The following is a 15,663-nucleotide window of genomic DNA, read 5'->3' as shown; positions in this document are numbered from 1 at the left end:
GGAGAGTTGTATTGCATTCAGTTTGAAAAGACTCAGCTTCCCAGGTTCTTGGCAGTTTTTAGTCGTAGATACAATTTGCTGAAATCCACAACAATGACCACATGGCATGAAAGATGGCCATGGAGACAGTTACAGGATAAATAGTAAACAGTGCTAATTAATTTTTGCTTGGGTCTTCTTGTTCATTTGTTTTTAGGACCACAGACAAGCGTACAAAATCTATATTAAAAACTATTCCTGTTTAATCCTAGAAATACCATGGATTGGCTAATTTAAGTGCTAGCTATAAAACAGGATTCCTTCACATTTGGCAAATTTTTTTCTGTGCTTATTCTTTCTCTGCATGGATGGCATCAAATAGCAAATAGCTCTCAGTCTGCCAGCTTCTAGTGCAGGATGAATATTGATGCAGTTCTGATACAATCTATATAAAGCAAAGAATAGCTGTGATCAGGACCTTTCATAATACCTTCATTTCATAATTTCACTTTTTCTCACAAGGAGTTAATTAAAATCTGGTGGTTTGCAGTTTGAGTTAGGAAGAGAAACTGATGATGATGTAAATTCTATTTACTTACAAGCAACATAGAAAATGGTGTTTCCTTGAAAAGAGGGAAAATTCAGAAATTACCTACTTTTTATGCAGTCCTGAAGTACTCATATGTTTTTCAGAGTCACACAACCACTTTTTTTTTCTGCCTCTGCAACTTCTTTTTTCCAATTCCTGGCATTTTTTCCCCACCCTGAAATTACAGATTTTAGTAAATCTCTTTCAAATTCCTCCTCCATCTTATTTAGCCTTGGCAATAGGCCATTGTTTCACCTATCACTTTTTTAAGGCTGATTTTTTTTTTTTTTTTGCATTTCTTTTAAGTGACATCCTTTTTTATGCTCTCCAACTTGAAAATGCAATTTCGCCCAGCCATCAATGGATAGAACTAGAACGTAATTAATTCTTTCCCTTTCTCTTCTGCAGGAGGCCACATAGAAGTTTACACAGTTTCTTAACGTATTACTTTTGTCCTAGAGGAGCTGAACCCTCGGAGACCAGTGGTAACCATAATTTCTATCGTTTCCTAAAGTGGGTGTTATCATGCAAAGCATATTTTTTCCAGAAAGAATAATGTTACTCAACATACTCACTCTTAAATTTAGCGAGTGGAATTCAAATAGGTCAACAATGAAGCCTAGAAAAATTAAGCAAATTAAAGCTATGAGAAAAGGTTTCTTTTCTTTTCTAATTGGCAAGATAGCTGTGCCTGACTGTGTGATTAGTATCATTAGAGATGGCCTGAGAGAATTTGGATTTGGAAACCGATAAAGACTTGAAGAAATAATCACAGTAAATACAGCAACAGCCATTATTTTCTTTTCCTGAGCAGCGAAAGCTGCTCCATGCTGCACACACGTGACAGTATTGCAGCTCAATGATTTAATAAAGCACTCAGCACTCCCAACCCTTATGAGTCAAATCAGGGACATTTCCATTCCTTTGTATTCTGACTTAATTTCTGTATCCTTTGGTAGAATTTGCATTAAAATATGTGCTGTATATAAGACGGAGCCCTTCCGAACTTCTCTTCCCCCTGCACTCTGAGCTGATGAGGCCACACCTCAAATCCTGCATCCCGTCGTGTCCCTCAGTCAGGGAGGACATTGAGGTGCTGGAGTGAATCCAGCGAAGGGCAATGAAGCAGGTGAAGGGTCTAGAGCTCAAGTACTATGAGGAGTGGCTGAGGGAGCTGGGGATGTTTAGCCTGGAGAAAAGGAGGCTCAGGGGGAACCTTGTTCTCTACGACTCCCTGACGGGAGGCTGTAGCCAGGTAGGGGTCGGGGTCTTGGCCCAGGCAATCAGGGACGAGAGGACACAGCTTCAAGCTGCGACAGGGCAGGTTTAGGTTGAACATCGGGAAGAATTTAATCACAGAAAGGGTGATTAGACACTTGGAATGGGCTGCCCAGGGAGGTGGTGAACTCACCGTCCCTGAAGGTGTTTAAGGAAAGACTGAACGTGGTACTCAGTGCCACGGTCTAATTGAAACGCGGTGGTGTTTAGTCACGGATAGGACTCGATAATCCCAGAGGTCTTTTCCAACATAAATGATTCTGTGATTCCTTTGGGTCAAACCGAGCCTGCGGTGCTTACGGGCTCAGCCTCCCGGAGGAGCTCTACACAGAGCTCGGAGACACAGACGAAGGCAGCCGTCGGGCACGGAGCCCCTTCTCGCGGCTCCCGGCCGCTGCGCTGGCGGGACCGGCGCCTCACCCCGCCCGGCTCGGCCCCTCACAGGGCGGGGCCCGCCCCTCACGGCCCTCCCGCCGGCCCCGCCCCGCCCCGGAGCTGATTGGGTCTCGAGAGCCGTGTGACCGGCGGGCGGGCGGGCGCGCGCTCGCGGGGAGCCGGGCCCGGCGGGAGCGGCGCCGGCGAGGGCGGAAGTGCGCGGCGGGGGCGCGCGGGCGGCGGCGCTGCCCCTTCAATGAGAGCCGGGGCGCGGCGGCAGCGGGAGCGGCGGGGCCGGGGGGCGCAGCCGAGACGGGAGCCGGGCTGGAGCCGCCGTGCGGAGCCGGGCCTTAGCCCCCAGGTGAGAGCGAGCAGCCACCTCGGGATCCCCCCACCCCAACCCCGGGCTTGCGGGGGCCTCAGCCGTCCCGGCCCCGCGCCCTCGGTGAAGGCAGGCGGAAGTCTCCGGGTGCTGGCCGTAGCCTGGGGATGTGGCTGAGCCCCCCGGTCTCCGCGCCCTGCGGAGAAGGACGGAAGGAAGGTACGGGGGTGCCCGATGGTCACCGGCCGTGCGGGGCAGCCCCTCTCTCGCGGGTGCATGGGGCGAGGAGAGCCCCACGGCTTCTACCCGGGGGTTCCTCGGCCGTGGGAGAGCACGGGGTGTGGGCGAAGGGCGAGCGGGGGCAGCCGGTGACCGTCGGGCCTGCACGGGAGCCGCAGTGGGAGGCGAGAGGCCCCGCTCGTGGATTCGGCCGCTCCTGCGGCTCCCGGTGGAGCGGGGACCGCTGTGGCTCCCATCTACAAGTGGGACGTGGGGGCGGGAAAGGGCGAGGAGGAGCTGGCCTTGAGCGTTAGTGCAGGCTGCCCTGCCTTCCCTTGGTGCCCTCGGATAAGTGATAACGTTTCGTCTGTGAGAGATAAACAGGGTTTGGGATGCTGTCGGTCTCAGCTGAACCAGAAGTTCCTGGGGGATCTTGTTTTATCTGTGTAGGTTCTCTCTGTGCCCGTCTTTATCCTCCCTGCAGCCTTACCGGTGTAGATTTTGTAGGAAGAGATGGGTGGTGTCTGAGCGTGACCTTACCTGGAGAAGGGCAGGGAGTGAGGTGGGACAAAGCAGCCCAGTCATGTTTCCTGAACAGCTGGTGGAGGCCTAACTCGGTCATTCTGCTGGAGCCCTGTTGAATCGATTCTCTTCTGAGAACAGGAGACTTAGCCTTGACTATACCTGGTGGAAGGGAACAAGGAGACTGCACCTGCACAAGGAGCAGTCTTGCCATTTTCAAAGCTGAAGTGTGCAGTCCGAGTAGTTTTGGGCTTTGCCTTTTTTTTTTTTTTTTTTTCTGTTCCAATGTTACTTCTCTGGTTTCAAGATCCTTGTTTCTCTTCTGAGGGACAGGGATGTACCTGTCTGTTCTCGTCCTCAAAGGTACATTATTTTCAGGAAAAGCTGGTTTTTTTGTTTTTTTAAATGTCGTTACCCACTCCCTGCCACCCCCCCCTATTCCCCTCCCCAACCGCCCCCACCCCAGTTAAAGTTGTCAGGGTGAGAGTAGGAACTAACAACGGAGAAACAGACTTGTGGCTCTTGGAAGGGATTTGCTTGAAGGCTGAAAATTAATTTATTACAGAGAATTTAATAGCAACATCTCAATATTACTTGACACGCATCTTTGTACTTATTCATGTATAGCACACTTGCTAGAATAATTTTAACTACAGATTTTTGCTTATGATCAGATGATACCAACTTAACATGGTGGAATATTTTGCATTTATTTCCTCTATTAAATACTTCATTTAGGAATAGAGTAGCCTTCAGATTAGTCCTGTAAACAAGTTTCCTATGTTAGACTTCTAGTAGTAAATTGTTTATTTTTACTTCTTTTGGAGTAAGCCAACTTAAATCTGTTTTGCATGCCTAGAAGAAAGTGAAGCTGACCTATTTTTGCTAGTGTTATGTATATACTGCAGAGGAATTTCTAGTGTAAAGATTTAGCTGGAATGCTCTTAACTGAAAGCTTAATTTGACCAGACAATATCCTTTCTTGCCCATCCTTTAAAACTCTCAAACTTGTCTCTAATTGTCAGTGCAGTGGTACTACAAATCTGGGTAGAAGAGCAGTTGAGGCATTTTGATCAAGTGAAGTCAGTAATGATGGGACACTGCCTGGACAACTTGGATGTGTACACTGAAATCCTATGGTTTATAGTTTCTGTGAACTAATGCCTCATTTGGACTTTTAAGTTTTTTCAGCTGCTCAATTGGTTTTGCATCTACTGTTATTTGACCAAATGTTGGATAAAATTACTTGCTTCTCAAGGAAGTGCTGGGGTCCGAGCTTCACCTGGAACAAAATTGTGCTGTGAACAGAGCAGAATTGGCCGCATGAAAGGGCAGAACAAGCTCTAGCATCGTGATTTGGGAATCTGGTTCATAGTTTGTTCTTGTCCTAGGAACCTGTTCACTTTCCAGGCAGGGGATAATTGCATGTTAACTCGATCATTTCTTACTAACTAGATTCAAGCTCCATGTGACTGATTAAATGAATTGCTTTTTATTACACAACGAATTCATGTGAATTAATAGCCTGTCTTAGCAGGAGTACTGTGGGAGCCTGTTTTTCATGACAGCTGTGCAGGCACTAAGCACCCATGGGAGTGCCATCTAGACAAGCAGTGCCTGAGGTCAGTTGGTGTCTTGTGCCTGTTGGTGTAGCAAGCAACTCGGGATGGCAGTAGTGGTGCCCAGGGGTTTGAGTGAAAGGCAGTGTCTGGGGAGGCCACAGAAGCAAATAAATGTAGGTGCTTGCTGCTTTTCACTTCCTGTGTGCCTGATTTCAAGTAACTTTGCATGACTGACTTGGGAGAGGTGCTGATCCTAATTATCAGCCAGGTTATATAGCAACTTATATTCTCAAACTCATTCTGTCATGAGCTGGAAATACTATCCTGCTGTTAAAAAAAATGCGTTTTTTAGGTTTTCTCTCTTTATCCACCTTTGAGCCTCATGTCTCTGCCAGCTGTTCTGCATCACTGTCAAGCAGTGGTGATAAGGTTCCATTGCTTGTTGCCTGCTATTGCTTGGAGCAGGAAGGTCAGCAGTTGTGGCTGTTTCACTCTCCTAGTGGTAATAGTCAACTTTGTGGCTTTTGTTGTATGATACAGTGATGCTTGCTTCTTGATAAGAGGCTAAAGAACATGTATTTAAAAAGTCCTTAATAGCTGCTAAGGAGCAATCATTTTGTTGGTAGCTCTTTTAGCTCATTAAACAGAACTAACCAACTTTCCTCCTTGCCTGCCCCAGAAATATCAAGTTGTCTTGTCATTTAAGCAAGATAAGTCTGTATAACTCATGCTTTATCTCTTTATGTTCTTCCAAATACTTCTTTAATACTAATATTAGAGGATCTGTTTTGTCTCTTATGCTTGAGATGTGCAAATGTGTTTTTTAAGACCTGTCAAAATGAAAGTCATGGAGTCGTGTAATGTGAGAATGTTACCATGAAGAATCAAGTAGCTACTTACACATCAGCCTAAATAACAAAGTGCTTGCTTAGAACTTCAACTCTTTTTCTGTGGAGCCTTGAGCCCATGGCTGTCCTTGCTGAAGCTGTTGACAAAGGAATAATGGTTGATTACACGAATATGAGACTTAAAGGAGATGCACTCCTGACTAGGAATCTTTGTTGGATCACAAGTCAAAGACCGAAAAAATCAGTTCTGGGATTATAAGCATTTGTTAAAGTCTTAATCCTGTCAGCTGTTACTTTGTGAATTAGTGATGCTGTCAGTTGAAGTGATTAGTGTGAAATGTTTTAGGCCACTAATAATGCAGCAAAACTGGAGATTTTAATATGTTCTTCTTAAATTTGGAATGTGTCAAACCTAATCTGAAGTCAAAGCATAGAACTGGAAAGCTGAGAACATGCTGAATTAAGTGATTTCTCTGGCTTACAGCTCTTTCTGTATATATTTTTACCTGTAGTGAAACATTATTTTTCAGAAGAGTGCTGGAGACCTAGACTCAGCCCCTATTTTGGGCATGGTAGATGGACATATTAAAGAATGTTTTCAACTTGGATTTAATATTGATGACTTTTTTTTTTCCAAGCTGGTGGTTTGAATCACAGGTTTAACAGAGAAAAGAATCCCACTTTATAGACAAGATTGTTACAGAGTACTGCATTACAGGATTATACTTAACATGACAAAGCACTTTAAAAGATTATTTGTAGGAACTACCTGAATCCTGGACTTCATCCTGCAGAACACACACTAATGTGGCTTTTTTTTTTTTTTAAAGAAGATGTTTTATAAGGTTAATGCTACCCTGCTCCAGAAGACGCTGTCTTGGGCACCAGTCTAAAGCAGACATTTAAGTAGTTTTAGATCAAGTTGCATGCTATTGCCTCAGCTTTCCAGAAAAGAGGTGGTTTTGCTAATTGGGGAAGCTGTTCCCTGATTAAAACAAATTAATTGTAAAGTATGTCGTGGTCTGTGATACAGCCTTTCCGCTAAACTGCTGCTGCCGTTAGAAACTCCTCTCCATGATGGTACTCCTTTGCTATTTAGTGTTCTTGGCTTACAGCGAGATCTCATTTTGGGTAGGTATGGAATTCTCATTAGTGTACTCACCAAGAAGTCTCACTGACTGACTTTTATGGCAGCTTTCTGCTTTTATCTACCGAGTCATAAAATAGACTAGCCAAGAAATTTAAGGAAATGGTGTTTCGGAAGACAGCACCAGTTTCAAGCACACATTCCTATCTCTCTTTGCACTTTATCATGTTTCAAAACACAGTTTAGGAATCAATTTAATTTTTAAAACAATTCTGCAGGCGTTGGAAATTTACTTTTAAGTTTGTTTTATAAGGCAAACTAAATTCAAAGTAGGCTTTATTGGTTGAATCTGTTCTGAAGTTTTAATGGAAGGAAACTAGTTAATTGTTAGGCAGACCAATTGGTAGTGATACTGTTCATCTTTATCTTCATTTAGCTTGTAGAACAGGATCAAGCAGTGTTCTTGTCCAACTCCTTTCCTTCAGTATTCGCAATTATCTTTTAATATCATCTAGTATAATAGTATAACAGGGGCCATAGCGGAACATGAACCTGTTATACTCTTGTAAATAAGTATTAGATAAGGTTTCTAATTAAGTGTTTAGTCATGATGGATTTGCTTTAAGTTTTCTAGCTCTGGTGTACTGCTTGTGCAAGTTGAAAAAAGGGGCCTTCCCACAGGTAAGATTTGTAGCAACTGCATTGCTGGGCACAAACTTGACTTAAAGTTGCTGAGGCTGGAAGACATTTGTGGAGACTGCCTAGTCCAGTCCTGCTGACTATGCTACTCCTGACTCATAAAATGCGTCATTATCATCTCTAGGCAGAGCTTTGTGCACTCCAGCTTTTCTCATGGGAAAGACAACTCTCCTGCCTTGCTGCTCTCTCCTAAGGAGCTTGTGGCCATCCACACAGCAGCAATGTAACCATGAGAACTATTCCAGCTCACCTCTGTGATCCCAGGGAGGTTCTAACCCCTGCAGCTATACACAACCCCCCCCCCCCAACATCTCCAGCTCATTCCCTGTTCTGCATTCATTCGTGTATGGAAGCACCCTGTTGTGCTGATTTCCCGGGAAAGACACGAGCTGTGAGATGAGCTGGCTGTGTATCAGAATAGTAGGGTTTTTTTTATTCTGGTGAAGTGCTCTGCAGAGATAGGCAATGTCTCCAGGAGCACACAAGAATAAATGCACAGTTTATATGCTGCACTAGTTCTGTATGTCCATGTGACCTGTCATTTGCTAGGTCATAAAGGGAAGTGTCCTGAACTAAATGTGTCCTAATTCTCTGTGTTGAAGTCAAGTGGTTCTGAGTTAATAGTCTGCCACCCAAACCCAGAATTACCAAGCACATTGTTGCATTGTGCCATTCTTCATTCTACAGCACTCTGGAGGCTGTGTTGGAGAGCTCACATTTGGCTGTAAGTGCTTTTATAGTGGTAGGCACAGCACTCCATGAGGGAGACCAAGGATAGCACTTCTCCCATAAGTAAAGCTCTCCACAGCCTGGTAGTCTTCTTAACTATAGGGGTACTGAAATTGCATAAGACCCCTATACTGGTGTAATAATCCAGTTTCCATTTGAAGATAGAAATGCTGATTTTGGCTTTGGTGTAAAGTATATTAATACAGTAGTCTGGAAAACTGTCTGTTATTGAAAACATCTGCTCCTAGTCTAGTAGAAAGGCAGCTTCTTGTATGTGCAGAATACCTTGGTATGGTGTTCACTCTACCTGATGGGGGAAACTGGAGTAAAGAAACCTATTTAAAGGTGACTTATCACAGCAGCTGAATTATAGGTACTAAATGTGACTGTGTTGCTTTGTGTGATATAAATGCATTGATTGAGAGATGGAGGGAAAGGTTCAGTGCTTGGCACTTGATTGACGGAGCTTAGTGACTCACAGTACACATCTGTGAACCCCTCAGTGAAGTGCTTAAAATACTGGAAGTACTTTCATGGGCTGTAGGAAGATGATCCCTGAGTGCTCCTAGGGAGCTGGGATTCTATGGTTAAGAGTGAGCTCAGGATGGGGGATTATTACTTGCCTATCTGCTTCAAATGTGGTCTCAACAGTGGCTTACATTTCCCCAAATGGAGATGTGAGCATGAGATGTGAACTTCAGTTTGCAAGCAAGGAATGTAATTTATGGGAAGAGACAGTTGCTTCTGCTGGTATTACCTAAGTGACTTGTGATTTATCCCAGACATCCAGTTCACTGGAGAAGCACGATCTAGTGAGATACATCCTTTGAGGGAGCAACAGTAGCAGCTTGTGGCATGTCTGCAGTGTTTGGTGCCCTGTTTATGAGACCTGGGGGCTGGGTCTGACAGCCCCAGGACAGAATAATAGCAGTGAGAGCTCCTGCAACTCTGTAGCACACTTCTTGGTTGAATTGGTGTTTGTTGGAGAAATCAGTAGTACTGATAACTTTCTTACGGATCATGTAGTTGCAGCTTTTTCACTGCAGTAACCAGAACCATGTTGTAACCTGGTACTGAGGTAAGATTTTGGTAATTTTGAGCTCTAGTGTGCCACTTAAGACACTGTGTGATCTGAGATGTTTGACATGGCTGTTGTACTTGTTAGGCCCCTGGAGATCCAGTTAAAAATTGGTATGAGATTAACTATCTGAAGTGTGTCACCACTGTCTCTTAGTGGTTTGATGGACTTTGTGTATGCTGTGTGTCAAAGTTGGGCATGTTTCTGCATGGGTGAGCTTTCAAAGGAAGTATAGTTGAAATACACTTTGCAAGTCAGTGGCAGTGAGGCTGTTGAACAAGTCTGTTGCCTGAGTGAGACTCTACTGGTATGAGCCAAATTAACTAGTGTGAACTAGTGGTGTCATAATTCGCCCTAAGTAATTAGACAACTAGACTTAGCACCACAATGACAAACTCTTAGCACAGTAATACTAATTAATGGCATTAACTCAGTCTTTGTGCTTGTAGAAGATTTCTATCAGGTTTTCTAGCAAGATCTTGCAGGGTAAGAGCAATGTGGTAGATCTCTCCCTGCTGTAGTCTGACTGCAGTATGTCTTCTGGGTGTTAATATTAGACTTGGAGGCTTTCTGAAAATACTTGGAGACGTCTGGCTAGGTATCTCCCTACAGAAGAAGTGGTTTTAGCTGAAATGGTACTACTGTCTTATGACTTTCACTCTAGGTAACACTATCTTGCTGAAATAAAGAGTATATTCTATCTGGTGCTACATATGCTCTACTAGTTGCTCTGTACTGAGTAATATGGAAAATAATGTGGAGAGTGGTTTCTTAATTTTTCCCCCCATAAAACTGTGTAACTGTGCTGGTTGTATGCTATGTGTGCAATAGTGAGACAATATTATAATTGCCTACATGCAATGGCAATCTCTTGATACTGTTGATACCTGGCTATTAAGAGCATTAGCTTTAGAGCATGACATTGAAACCTTATTTACTTAAATATAGATGTATGTGATTTTTTCAGGGGGGGGCAGGGACAGGGTGTGCTCCAGTGCCTTAAAAGCACTGTTTGAAGGAAGTCATTTTTTTTTCTCCGAGCTACTGCTCAGAAACAAGTTACTTGGCTATTTTTCTTTCACTCTGATGGAATTCTATGAATAACCAAGCAAACAACAAAAATCTCTGAGGAAAAAAAAAAAAAAAAGAAACCCAAACAAACAAATTTAGATATTTAAATTCCTTAAGAACAGGGATATATATTTGCTTATATTTCACTTCAGCATAAGGTTTGAGTTTTAAAGGATTGCTTTAAAGTGTTGCTCTTCTGAGCAGCTGTTCAGACTGATTCTTTCCTGTGACTAAATCTTTGAAGGTTGCAACCTGGCTACAGACTTGGACAGGATTTAGTTCCAGTTTTCCTTAGATATCATGATAATTCTTAGTAAGGTTATTGGCTTGAGATTAGTGGTGATGTGTAAGGTCATGTCTGTCTATTTGTGATGGGTAATCCAGAATGGTCTGTACTGAATGATGTGAGAGGGCATATATTTAAGAATTTAATCTAGTAAGTAAATGTAAATTAAATGTCATCAGATTTGCTCTCCAAGCTGCACTGATACATTTCTGAAAACTTGTAAGAAGAATTGGGCTGTTCTTAACAAGAATGGAGGGAATTGTGGAGAATGTGAGTATGTACAAGTATTTTGTACTTAAAACGGATCGCTGTTGTGGTGGTCCAGATCTGAACAGAGCCTTAAAAGATGGAATTATCCAAGTCTAGCTGTAACCCCTTGGAAAGAGCACCTTGCTAGACTTTGTAGTTGCAAGGACAATAATCAGTTAAAGGAACAATGCACCTGGGAATCTCTTGTTCTTCCTGTTCTACATAACTGTAGGTGCCAAAAATATTTTTGTATACTAAGTCCACTCTTCTCAAAATTACTTGATTTTATTAAACTTTTTTTAGTTTAAGTGAAGAGCTGGAGATGGCTTTGCATGCAAATGTGTCGAATAGTGAAAAGTAAGATATGGTATGGAGACCAGGGTCACTAGTAGGGATTCTTAATCCTAATTGGCTGATATCCAGTGGTTGGATGTCTGATGCTATTGATACTATTAGAATATTTTAGTGTGATATCTGTGTCCTCTTCATACATGCAGAGAGGACTCCTGATCACAACTATATTAAAAATACTGTTTTTATACTCCCTGTGATATTTTCCAGATTTCCACTCTGATTCATTTGATGAAAAACAATTCTGAATTGAAATGGTTCTTCAATCTGTGCCTATCATTTTCCCAGCCTTGTAGGAGAAGAATAATAACCTGGCTTCAGGTTCTGCTTTAACCTTCAACTGCTGTAACACAGTGAACTTGCTAGTCCTGGTCTTGCTTCAAGTGTCTGTCAATTAGCAGTATCTGTGGCTCCTGCCAGAGCATATTTGTGACAGCCAATGTCTGCAAGTGTACACACAGGTCTGGGGGGTTTAGGCTGGTTTAGTAACTAATTATAATTGACTGAAACTGGGGTAATGTAACTTTCAGTGGGTCAAGCAAATGTATTTATTCTGTGTCTTTTCTTGTAACATTTAGGGATATGGCTGTTGCCACTTTGAACAAGAATCTAGCCTATATAAAGAGGTTAGATCCCTTCATGTGTACAGAGTAAAGTAGTTCCTTGCCTTAAATTCTTACTTTTCATCCTGATATTTTAAAGTATTAAATTTTTAAAATCTATTTTGAGCTTCCTGTCCAGTGCCCTTATTTTGGCAACTGCAAGACTACTAGTAGGGAGAACTCCACTTAGGGAGAGAAAATGCCTGATTACCAAAAACAAATCTGAGACTTGGGTTTCACTCCAGTGGTCAGTCTGGCCACTGCAGCAGGGTGGTGGCTGCCACTTGTCTAAGGAGTGAATCGTGAACAGGGTCAGGAAGCTGCTCTGTTTCGGCAGCAATGTAAGTAACTGCTTGGCTGCTGCAGTTCCACCTTCTTTGGCCTTAGTTGTAGAAACTGTTTTTCTCCCTTCACATCAGCACTGAGGCGTGTGTGGCCTTGCAGATGTGACTGGCAGGCCCAGTGGGCTGTGCTGAATGGCTCTGCTGCAGCAGGAGATGGGCTGGAGCAGCCAGGGACAAGGAAGAGGGGACTGAGGGACAGGGAATGGCAATGGCAGCACTGAGTGCTATAAATGGGGCCTGCAAAATTGTCCCAATGTGCTCTGCAAGACACCTCAAGCTGAATGAATTCCTTGATCCAATTAAACATGGCCCAGAAAAATCTCAAGCACAACTGAGAAGGTAGAAATGTCCAGTGTTACATGGGGAAGGATATGAGGATATCCCAAGCAGGAATTTCTTCCAAACCCATCATGATCTCTGTTTAGCTTGGAAACCATTAACTGGATATATGCCAAGAGGTAAGATATTAGCACAACAAAAGAAGACAGAGTAATATTTGTAATTTTTCAGCCTGCATATCCTAAAATTTTCAGTGGCATTAAATATGCCACTTAATCTCCAATGGGTTTTTTTTTTAGTTGAATTACCAGTTGGAGCATTTACAGTCCATTGGAAGCTAATGGAATTTCAGTACTTAAATATTTTCTGGGTAACCTCAGAATGGCTGAGGAGCTCTTACAGTTCATAGCTCAGTGAGATTGTTAATTAGTTTTGTGATCCAGGGAATTTCTGTGACTGCATTCTTGTGGGCATATCACAGAACCAAACACTTCAAAGCCTCTAATTCATATTCTGATAAATGAGGATCACTAAAATACTGTTGCAAAACCTTGTTCTTTCTGTGCTTGCTTTTGATGACATCATATTTAAGTCTTTATAATAGGTTGAATACCCAGTTTTCCTTTAAAAGTAGATATCTGAAGGGTTTAACAAAGCTCCTCTGTCAAGCTATTGGACTAAGGGTTCCTAGAATCCCGTTTTAAAATCCAAAGAATGGCTGCTTTCAGTAGCAGGATAGCAATGAAAAGAAATGTCCAAAGATATCAGCTGCACAGCAAGAGAACAAGGGCTGATCTCAGCAATTTTGCGCTTAGAGCATTATTTCAGTTTTAAATCTCAGACTGAATGGAAGAGCTAGCAGCAATTCCAATTAAAGCCTTTGGAGGGTCTCAGATTCTTTTATTACAGCAGCAGAATAGTTATTGGTAAACAGGTAGACTTAGTGAACCTTCTTTTTTTTTTTTTCCTTATGTACTTGGATGGACTGTAGCAAAGTTTCTTTTTTGTGAAGTGACAAGAGCTTTTTCCTTTGCAGCTGTGGTGTGTTAATGTTTTAATGCATGTGAAAAAACCAGGCATGTTGAAGTGCGGTCTGGTTTGAAATACATGTAGTTATTCAGTCGCAGTCTTTGAATCTTGGTATTAGGTAAACCAGTCCTGTTTGTAAACTGTGTTCTGAGCAGTTTCACTGTTTAGGTTGAGGAGAGGGTGGAGAAAAAGCAGTTTACTAAGCTGTTTATAAACACTTGCCTTGAAGTGCTGAGTTTCAAGGGACCAGCCAAGAATGACACAACATTGTGCAGGGGGCTTTAGTTAACTTGGAGAAATTGTAATCTATACAGATAAGACAAGGGAAGGCTGAAATAGCTGGTGAGTTTAGGGTTAGATACCTTACACTGAAGGTGGCATGGTTTGATTAGTCCTCTGGCCAAGCAGAGCTCTTCAGAAGTCTAAATCAAAACAGCTGATTAGTAACTCCTGTGGTTTGAACTGTAGATTCTATGCTTCATGTGGGCAGCCTGTGGCTGGTGTAACCTTCCTTTCTTAATCTGAAGAACATCTTTCACTAGCATCACATAGCTCCAATTGTGCATAAGGCTGTGTGTTACCTGTTTCAGGATAAATGCAGCATTACCAGAACAGTGGCTTAATCCTTATCTTTTAAAACAGATGAAACAGGTAATTACTTCTATTTTCTTAAAGAAGAAAGACCGCTAGAAAAAGATTATTCTCTGACATGGGGTCTATCTAGCAGTTTATTTCAAAGCAGGATGAATGGTAACCAGGAAAAACCACCTCCCCTACCTCACTCCCCCAAATAAACTTTCAGCAGGTTTGGGGTGTGATTTTCATTTGTTGTTGGGGGTTTTTTTGTTTGTTTTTTTTTACAGCTTATGACACTTAGCATATGAAGTTCAACATGATGTCATTAAACCTGAGGGTAAAATGACAGATGGAAATGAACTAGATTGACTGACTGCCTAATGGACTGCTTCTTGTCCTGTCAGAGGAGGCTGAATCTTGCTGGAAAGTAAACTGTGCCCAAATACGAAGTAAAGAGCAATAGGGGAGAGGAGGCATCTTACCACAGCGTTAGGTGTCTTGTCTGTTCACCTACTCAGAGTGAGCTCTTCAGATGCACTAAGACTCTTTGCCTTAAATCTATGCCCCTAAAACTGAAGGGACTTGTGTAATGTTTTAAAGCAACTGCAGTTGTCACAGGTTCTTCTCGACGCTGCTCGTTTTTTGAGGAGGGGTTGGATTTCCCAAGACTTGTTTTTCTGTGAACAGATGAGTTAATGTCAGTGTCCTGACTGCCTCAAGGATGCTTACTGTACAGAATAGGAAGAAAATTCATCCTTGCCTACTCAGATAACAGAGGAGAGTGCTTCCACTTGTGTTAATAGATTTTTTTAAGCATTTTTTAACCTCAAGGAACTGTTAGATTTAGCTTTGAACCATGTTATGTAAACTGTTTCTTGGGCTGCAGAGGTGGAGATAAAAATAAACAAACAGTTGGCCCCAATGCCTTCTCTTGTTGTTTTATTAGAATATTCCTATTATAATCTCACCATGCCCCTTTCTGAACCAGTGACGTGCTGTTAGCCTGTTGTTCTGTAAGCACTGGTACTTCTGCACTGCCTGGCTGTTCTGGGCTGGAGGGGACCACGCTCCCTCTGGTGCCACCAAAGAAGAGCTGCTTTGTGTGAAGTTTCTGGGACCTCACTGAGTGCACCCTGCACAGGGTCTGCGTTGTGAGCATACTGCTGCGTTCACAGTGTTCATGTAGTCCGGATCCTCCAAAATATTCAAGTGGACTTGGAACAGCTCTGCAAGGAAGATCAAGTACCTTGGCCATGAAGAGCTTTAGATGCAATCAAACTGTAAATTCTTGTGTTATTTGGTGGGTTTTGTTTAATGTTATACTTTGATTATCAATCAGGTGATACTCTAAGGCTGACCTTGTAGTTTCTGCAGGCCATTGTTGGGGTGGAATAGAGAAGGAAGGATTTAAATGCTGTCTCCACTTACCTCTATGATGAACTGAATCGAACTTGTTGGTATTTTTCCTAAAAGACAGCAATTCATTTACCATGACCTTGTAAAGATGTGGTATTTGTATTGACAGGACAGAGAAGTCTTTTCTCTTGGCTATTAGTAAATTGTGCCTTTATTACTGTTCACAGCACAGT

The 15,663-nt window shown here is 42.7% G+C and overlaps 1 protein-coding gene across 2 annotated transcripts in view; it reads left to right on the top strand.

Moving 5' to 3' along the window:
• The window catches only part of RALB (RAS like proto-oncogene B), a 45,382-nt gene that overhangs the window by 18,841 nt on the left and 10,878 nt on the right, over positions 1-15,663 (top strand). The window contains exon 1 of one of the 2 annotated variants that reach the window (XM_040069435.2): positions 2,497-2,582. The exons of the other annotated variant lie outside the window; for it this stretch is intronic. The gene's annotated coding sequence lies outside the window, so the exon portion shown is untranslated. Of the gene's footprint in view, positions 1-2,496; positions 2,583-15,663 lie in introns of those variants that run through there. 2 annotated transcript variants of the gene reach the window in all.

This window comes from Hirundo rustica, chromosome 7 (assembly GCF_015227805.2).
Source record: "Hirundo rustica isolate bHirRus1 chromosome 7, bHirRus1.pri.v3, whole genome shotgun sequence".
Lineage (NCBI taxonomy): Eukaryota > Metazoa > Chordata > Aves > Passeriformes > Hirundinidae > Hirundo > Hirundo rustica.
This window is presented reverse-complemented; position numbering and strand designations above follow the sequence as displayed.